Below are 9,430 nucleotides of genomic sequence, written 5' to 3' on the forward strand. Positions count from 1 at the left end.
ATTCACGTTAGTATTATTTTTGGTCTAACGGAATATTCTAAACTCAGTTTGATCGAGTTTCGTATTCGAAAATGAGGTTTTCTAAGTCAAAGCATAGCATTCGAGCCAAATAACTCTTCGAGAGGAGTTTACGGCCGCAAACGTGGTTTACGACTGTAAACCCTATTTACGTCCGTAAAACCTCCACCCTACCCGTTGGCCGTAAACTCACCCCTATATAAGGGATGAGTGGCCTTCATTTTTCACTTTACACACTCCATAAGATTTCTCTCTGTACTCTCTCTCTTTCTCTCTCTACAAACTTCGATTTTGCTCAAAGACCCTCAAGAATGTAAGTGATTCTTCACCTTGATTGTGCTTCTATCTCACTCGTAGTGGTAAATCCATGCTCTTATCTCATGAATCTCATCTTTTTCTAGATTTTCTCTCTCACCAAGAACACCAAGAACACACACTAGTGTTTTTGGACTCTAACCACCCTTTCAATCTTCCATTACGTAAGTACTCTACCCTTAGCTTGTTGGATACAAGAATCTCTTGCTGGACATCTAGAAATCGTGACCAAAAGAGTGTTTACGGTCAAAGGCAATCTCCCTTGACCGTAAACTCTATTTATTGGATGCAAAGTTGCCACAACACCCTCCTAAGCTTAGAAACGAGGCTTAGAACACTTCCAGAGGGCTAGGAAGGGCCGTAAACCCATGGACCGTAAACACCTGGACCGTGAACACCTGGACCGTAAACACCTGGACCGTAAACACCTTGACCGTAAACCCAGGGACCGTAAACATCTGGACCGTAAAGACCTGGAGCGTAAACCCAGGGACCGTAAACTCCTGATTACGGCCGCAAACTCCCCTCTTCAAACAAATGTGATTCTAACACTTAGTTTTAAATGTTTCCTAATTCCTAAGGTGGTTTCCTTCCATAACGAATAGTGTTATGCCCTCACCTAATGTATATATGTACTTTTACATGCTAAATAGGATCCGTTTGTGTCCGAGGCTCTATTTGACACTCAGCAACTCCTAGCAACTTACACTCGAATCCCACGTCAAACAGTGAGTTCATACTCCTACGCTTTTTCCGAGTTTTTCATGTTTTCAAGGGGGGAATACAAGCAAAAGTACAAGGAAACTTGTGCTCAAATTATCTCATTTTGCATAGAATGATTTTATGATCAGTATGCTTTTAACTTAGAAAACCGTTTTACCAATCGATTAAGAAATCAACTCGTAGAAACAGTTTTCAAAACTAAGGCAAGGAACTTGTAAATCTTTTCATAAAATGTGACATTTTATAAAGGATTTATACAAACCATAAACAGGATTTTCGATACTATTACTTGTAAGTTTGTCATCTTAGGATTGGAGACACGTCTTTGGTAACACTCCACCGGATTTCGTGAGTGTAGGACTAGCTCTTATAACCAGAATCTCTTGTAGGGAGAGCGTGACTATTGTGTATAGATCTATACGGGAATGACTATCCCCCACCTAAACTACAAGCTACAGTTAGGCAGCCATGCCTGGGGTGACAAAGTCATAAAAGATACTGGCCCCGTTACATGCCATATCCAGTTTAATGTATGGTTATAAAACTCACAACCTAGATAACAGAGACTTACTTTTGTAATAATGAAACAAGTGAACTAACCTCAAATTAATAACCGATTTGGTTACTAGAGGGTATTGATAATACCCTTAGGATCTAGTTCACTACCTACTTCTTTATTAGTTTTATTTATGTAATAAGGCTAATACGTCTCACAGAGAGTAAATAGGGTTTTTCAAGGAAACTACATCTAACGATACAAGTATGGTAGATACTTGTACACCTCATTTCAGAATCGATAACCAACTATCAGCTTTTAAGGAAAATATAGGATTTTCCTGGGATAACTAAATCTTTCGTAAACAGGTTGTTTAACTATTGGATAATCGAACTCCTTTCATAAGAAAATATAGGATTTTCTTGGGAAACACTTTTCAAAGGATCAAAGAAGCATTTCTTTTACCATAACTAAACGCTTATGAACTCACCAGCTTTATGCTGATATTTTAAAACTTCTTGTATTCTCAGGGCATCAATAGACAGGTACTCCTGCTGACTTTTGGAGAAGACGGAACATTCTGAAGTCACGTCTTTTACTTTTGCTATATTTACTGATATGTATAAACCATGTTTTGAACAATGTAAATACTCATATTATGATGTAATGATTGTGTTTACTTCGCTTACTATGATACAACTGTTGTGATACTACACATGACGTCCTCCGCCCCGTAACGTTTTCGCCATCGGTTTCGGGGTGTGACAGATTGGTATCAGAGCTATTGTTTATAGTGAACTAAGTATACCGAACCTTACATGGTATACAACTATAAACACTAAGGGGCTGAAGTGCTCTGAACTAAAAGTATACTTTTAAAATACAAGTATTTTCTCAAAAAGTATACAAGTATACATACGTACCAGAATCAATATCATAAGTAGAACAAAACAAAAGTATTTTGGGTGTTGAACACTACGGTTAAACCTGGGCAGTTATGTAATCGTGTCTAGGGTCAATATAGCCTGATCAACTATATTTATTCGAGACATGACCAACATGTGCTTGGGAGTGACTTTGGTGTTGCAACAGGCCTAAAACTAACCCAGTATCAATACAACTTAAAATACTATAGGAGTATTTTAGCCAGAGCCGAATACATTGTAGAAATTCATTCCTAGTGTTGCTACCTATTCGTTTCTTAGCGATAACTTACTTGCATTAGTAACCTTTCTTTGCTTATCGCTTGGTAGAACACTTTATTATCAGGATGAGATATATTCTGTTTCATATATCTTGAGGACTTACCATCCTCTTCTTCCTGATTATTTTAGAACGAGATGCCTCCCCGAAAAAGACCCGTCAGAAGAAACGACGACACTCCGCCACCACCACCGCCCCCTCAGTTCGATCCCGTTATGTTCCAAGCAGCTGTTACTGCTGTTGTGGCTGCCGCGATGTCAGAGATGAATCCTGGTGCATCTGGTGGTCAGGGAAGTGGTACGCATCGCCAAAATCATGAAGGTGGTCAGGGACACCAGAAGGAGTGTTCCTATAAGGACTTCATGGGCGCGAAACCCACATCTTTCGAAGGCAAAGGACGAGTTATTGCCTTGACTCAATGGATCGAGAAAATTGAGTCCATTTTCGAAATCTGTTCCTGTTCTGAGGTCAACAAAGTAAAATTCGCCGCTTGTACTTTCGCCAACAGGGCACTGCCCTGGTGGAATGGTCGGGTCAAATCCCTAACCCTACCAGTGGCAAATGCTATGGGTTGGGAAAGTTTAAAGGAACTCATGATAGCCGAGTACTGCCCACGAGGCGAGATGCAGAAACTAGAGCACGAACTCTGGAACCTGAGGATGAAAGAATCTGACATTGCTGCCTACACTTCTAGGTTTGAAGACCTAGCGCTTCTTTGTCCGAGAATGGTCACCCCGGAAAGAAAAAAGATATAGAGATACATATGGGGACTGATGCAACCCACCAAAGGAAATGTCATGGTCGCTAGGCCAAACACCTTTGACAGCGCTAAGTGTCTGGTGCAAACTCTTATAGATCACGGAGTTGATCTTGATAAAGTGGCAACCGCTCCTGAGCCAGCTAAAGGGAGTGGTGAGAAAAGAAAGTTTTGGAAGCAGCGGAAGGGCCAGTCTTCGCAGGAGCCCTCAAAGAAACAACAAACGGTGGCAGTCCACGCTGCTACTACTCCTGCTGCTGCCCCTGCCACTCAAGCACCTACCAGTGGATATACTGGTACCTTCCCTTGGTGCAGCAAATGCAACTATCATCATCGCATCCCCGGACCATGCCGAGAAATGTCATGCACCAGCTGTGGCAAAAAGGGACATACAGCTCGAGTTTGCAAAACACCAGTACCACCAGCCAATCAGGCATCTGGAGCAGGTGTCAGTCAAGCCTGTTATGGCTGTGGGGAAGTCGGGCATTTCTAGAGAAACTGCCCCAAGGCAACAACAGCAGGTAGCATAGGGAGAGTGCTAACGATGGGTCAAGAAGAGGCAGTCGCTGCTCCCACCGTTGTTTCGGGTACGTTCCTCCTCGACCACTCTTATGCATGCATTCTTTTCGATTCTGGTGCGGAGAGAAGTTTTGTTAGCTATGCATTCAAACATCTTCTTAGGCATAAACCTCAACCCCTAACCGAAACATTTACCGTTGAGATGGCTAACGGTGAGAAAGAGAGCACTAATGATATATATATGTAGGTTGTACTCTTACCCTAAACGATCATTCTTTTCCTATCGACCTTATGCCAGTTTCCATAAAAAGCTTCGATGTCATCATCGGCATGGATTGGTTGAGCCCCAATCATGCTGATATCCTTTGTTACGAAAAAGCTATATGCCTCAATCTCTCCTCTGATGAAACTCTCATGATTTACGGCGATAAACTCAGTTCGAACCTCCGTATCATTTCTTGCATCCAAGCCGAGAAACTCCTGCGAAAGGAGTGTTATGCATTCCTAGCCCACGTCATTAACGAGAAGCAGGAAGTTAAAGACCTCGAGAGCATCCCCGAAGTCTGCAACTTTCCCGATGTCTTTCCCGAAGATCTCCCGGGAATCCCTCTCGAACGCCAAGTCGAGTTTCGCATCGACTTAGTCCCCGGAGCTACCCCTGTAGCTAAATCACCATACCGACTAGCGCCGACAGAAATGTAGGAGTTATCCAGTCAGCTCAATGAGCTGCTCAGCAAAGGGTTCATCAGACCGAGTTCCTCACCCAGGGGAGCCCCGATCTTATTTGTGAAAAAGAAGGATGGATCCTTTCGAATGTGCATTGACTACCGAGAGCTGAACAAGCTCACAGTCAAAAACCGTTACCCTCTTCCTCGAATCGACGACCTCTTCGATCAACTTCAAGGAGCCAGCTACTTTTCAAAAATAGACCTAAGATCAGGGTACCATCAGCTACGAATCCATGAGAGTGATGTTCCTAAGACAGCATTTCGGACTCGGTATGGTTACTACGAATTTGTAGTGATGCCCTTCGGTCTAACCAACACACCGGCGGTATTCATGGACCTGATGAATCGGGTGTGCCGTTCTATCCTGGACAAGTTCGTAATCATGTTCATCGATGATATACTTGTCTACTCCAGAAGTGAGGAAGATCATCGACAACACTTGAGATCGGTGCTGGAAACCCTAAGGACGGAGAAGCTATACGCGAAATTCTCCAAGTGCGAATTCTGGATTCGCAAAGTAACCTTCCTAGGTCACGTGGTAAGCGAGGAAGGCATACACGTGGACCCCTCCAAAATCAAAGCGATAGAGAACTGGTCAGCACCGAAGAGACCCATAGAAATCTGTCAATTCTTGGGTCTCGCTGGCGACTATCGCAGGTTTATCCAGAATTTCTCCAGAATTGCCAAACCCTTAACCACTTTCACTCAGAAAGGCGTACCCTTTTGTTGGAGTGAGAAGCAAGGCACTGCGTTCCAAACGTTGAAGCAGGCCTTATGCAGCACACCTATCTTGTCTCTGCCCGAAGGGACGGAGGACTTCGTTGTCTACTGTGATGCATCCAATCAGGGCCTAGGCTGTGTGCTCATGCAACGGGGAAAAGTCATTGCTTATGCCTCAAGACAGTTGAAAGCACACGAAGTCAACTACACAACGCACGACCTGGAATTGGGAGCAGTGGTCTTCGCATCGAAGATATGGAGACATTATCTCTACGGAACCAAGTGCACTATCTTCACCGACCATAAAATTTTGCAGCATATCTTCGACCAGAAGGAGCTGAACATGAGGCAACGTCGATGGGTTGAGTTACTCAGCAATTACGAGTGTGAAATCCGCTACCATCCCAGCAAGGCCAATGTGGTGGCAGATGCCCTCAGCCGGAAGGAGTACTCAGGTCGTAGAGTGAAGGCATTGACCATGACTATCCATTCCCATTTATCCGCACAAATCAAGGAGGCTCAGTTAGAAGCCTTGAAACCAGAGAACATGTCGAGTGCATCCCTGAGAGGAATGGAAAAGAACCTAGAGATCAAGGGAGACGGAGTCTATTATTTCATGGACCGGAGCTGGACCCCAAAGTTCGGTGGTTACAGAGAGGTTCTAATGAACGAAGCTCACAAGACTAAATACTCCGTTCACCCAGGTTCGGACAAGATGTACCTCGATCTCAAGAAACTATATTGGTGGCCGAACATGAAAGCAGAGATCGCTACCTTCGTGGGCAAGTGCCTGACTTGCGCCAAGGTGAAGGTCGAATATCAGAAGCCCTCAGGTCTACTCCAGCAGCCAGAGATACCTGAGTCGAAGTGGGAAAGAATTACAATGGATTTTATCACCAAACTACCCTAGTCTCCGAATGGGCACGACGCCATTTGGGTAATTGTCGACCGGCTGACTAAATCCGCCCATTTCCTGCCGATCAAGGAAAACTTCAAAATGGAGAAACTCATGAGAATCTACATCCGAGAGATAGTTTGACTGCATGGTGTGCCTGTGTCCATTATCTCCGATCGAGATAGCAGGTTCACTTCGAGGTTCTAGCAGTCACTACAGAAGGCTCTTGGAACTAAGCTGGATATGAGCACAGCTTACCATCCTCAAACAGATGGGCAGAGTGAGAGAACCATCCAGACCTTGGAAGACATGTTGAGAGCATGTGTTATTGACTTCGGTGAGTCGTGGGACACTCATTTTCCCCTTGGTCGAGTTTTCCTACAACAACAGCTACCATACCAGCATTAAGGTTGCGCCTTTTGAAGCCCTCTATGGTCGCAAGTGCAGATCCCCTCTGTGCTGGGCTGAGGTGGGCGACACGTAGCTAGCCAAGGGGCAAATCCCTGACAGCACTCTCACTGGCCCAGAAATCATCAGCGAAACCACAGAAAAGATCGTGCAAATCCGGGAACGACTGAAAGCCTCACAAGATCGACAAAAGAGCTACGCAGATAAGCGACGAAAACCCTTGGAGTTCCAAGTTGGAGACCGCGTTCTGTTGAAGGTCTCACCCTGGAACGGCGTGATATGCTTCGGAAAGCGTGGAAAGCTAAATCCAAGATACATAGGACCATTCAAGATCCTCGCTAGGATCGGTCCCGTAGCCTACAAACTTCGTTTACCGCAAGAACTTAGCAACATTCATCCTGTCTTTCACGTTTCGAATCTTAAGAAATGTGTGTCCGACGAAACCCTTACGATTCCTCTCAACGAGATTGAAATCAACGAGAATCTGAACTTCATAGAAGAACCAGTCGAAATCATGGATAGAGAGATCAAACGAACGAAACAAAGTCGCATCCCGATAGTGAAGGTTCGTTGGAATGCCAAGCGAGGACCTGAATTCACTTGGGAGCGTGAAGACTAAATGAAACAGAAGTATCCGCATCTCTTTTCTAATCCATGATTTGTATTCTATGTTCGAATTTCAGGACGAAATTCCCTCTAACGGGGGGATGATGTGACAGCCCGAAACTTTTTCCGTTATCCTTACTCAATTCCGTTAATCAAATTTGGGTTTTTATTTATTTCCATTCACGTTAGTATTATTTTTGGTCTAACGGAATATTCTAAACTCAGTTCGATCGAGTTTTGTATTCGAAAACGAGGTTTTATAAGTCAAAGCATAGCATTCGGGCCAAATAACTCTTCGAGAGGAGTTTACGGCCGCAAACTTGGTTTTACGACCGTAAACCCTATTTACGGCCGTAAACCCTCCACCCTACCCCTTGGCCATAAACTCAGCCCTATATAAGGGATGAGTGGCCTTCATTTTTCACTTTACACACTCCGGAAGCTTTCTCTCTCTACTCTCTCTCTTTCTCTCTCTACAAACTTCGATTTTGCTCAAAGACCCTCAAGAATGTAAGTGATTCTTCACCTTGATTGTGCTTTTATCTCACTCGTAGTGGTAAATCCATGCTCTTATCTCATGAATCTCATCTTTTTCTAGATTTTCTCTCTCACCAAGAACACCAAGAACACACACTAGTGTTTTTGGACTCTAACCACCCTTTCAAGCTTCCATTACGTAAGTACTCTACCCTTAGCTTGTTGGATATAAGAATCTCTTGCTGGACATCTAGAAATCGTGACCAAAAGAGTGTTTACGGTCAAAGGCAATCTCCCTTGACCGTAAACTCTATTTATAGGGTGCAAAGTTGCCACAACACCCTCCTAAGCTTAGAAACGAGGCTTAGAACACTTCCAGAAGGCTAGAAAGGGCCTTGAAAACATCGAAAATCGCACTTTTTGCCAAAGGGTTTACGACCGTAAACCCATGGCCCGTAAACCCATGGACCGTAAACACCTGGACTGTAAACACCTGGACCGTAAACACCTGAACCGTAAACACCTGGACCGTAAACCCAGGGACCGTAAACACCTGGACCGTAAACACCTGGACCGTAAACCCAGGGACCGTAAACTCCTGATTACGGCCGCAAACTCCCCTCTTCAAACAAATGTGATTCTAACACTTAGTTTTAAGTGTTTCCTAATTCCTAAGGTGGTTTCCTTCCATAACGAATAGTGTTATGCCCTCACCTAATGTATATATGTACTTTTACATGCTAAATAGGATCCGTTTGTGTCCGAGGCTCTATTTGACACTCAGCAACTCCTAGCAACTTACACTCGAATCCCACGTCAAACAGTGAGTTCATACCCCTACGCTTTTTCCGAGTTTTTCATGTTTTCAAGTGGGGGAATACAAGTAAAAGTACAAGGAAACTTGTGCTCAAATTATCTCATTTTGCATAGAATGATTTTATGTTCAGTATGCTTTTAACTCAGAAAACCATTTTACCAATCGATTAAGCAATCAACTCGTAGAAACAGTTTTCAAAACTAAAGCAATGAACTTCTAAATCTTTTCATAAAATGTGACATTTTATAAAGGATTTATACAAACCATAAAAAGGATTTTCGATACTATTACTTGTAAGTTTGTTATCTTAGGATTTTCGATACTATTACTTGTAAGTTTGTTATCTTTGCTTTTCTTGGTTTTCCAGTTTCTTCAATTCGTCGGCTCTTTGAGCATAGTATGATGAGTCTTTGATTTTGGTTTTGTTTTTGGCTCGGCATTCTCTAGCATAGTGATTTGTTCCTTTGCAGTTGTGACAAATGATCACTTCTTCATCACTGTCATCCTTTTGACTCTTAATCGGAAGTCTTTCAGGTGCTTGAGTTTGGGTTTGTTGGGAAGGCTGAGAATGGTTTTGCTGGAATCCAAAATTTTGGTTGTTTTGAAAGCCATTGTTTTGATTGTTGTAACCTTGATTTTGGAAACCTTTGTTTTGATTCTGAAAACTGTTGTTTGGATTATTATTATGACCTGAGTTAAGATTGTTTTGAAATCCCTGGTTTTGAAAACCTTGGTTTGAGTTGTTATG

The sequence above is a fragment of the Lactuca virosa genome, chromosome 4, assembly GCF_052849685.1.
Source record: "Lactuca virosa cultivar CGN04683 chromosome 4, Lactuca_virosa_CGN04683_v6, whole genome shotgun sequence".
NCBI classification, from domain to species: Eukaryota; Viridiplantae; Streptophyta; class Magnoliopsida; order Asterales; family Asteraceae; genus Lactuca; species Lactuca virosa.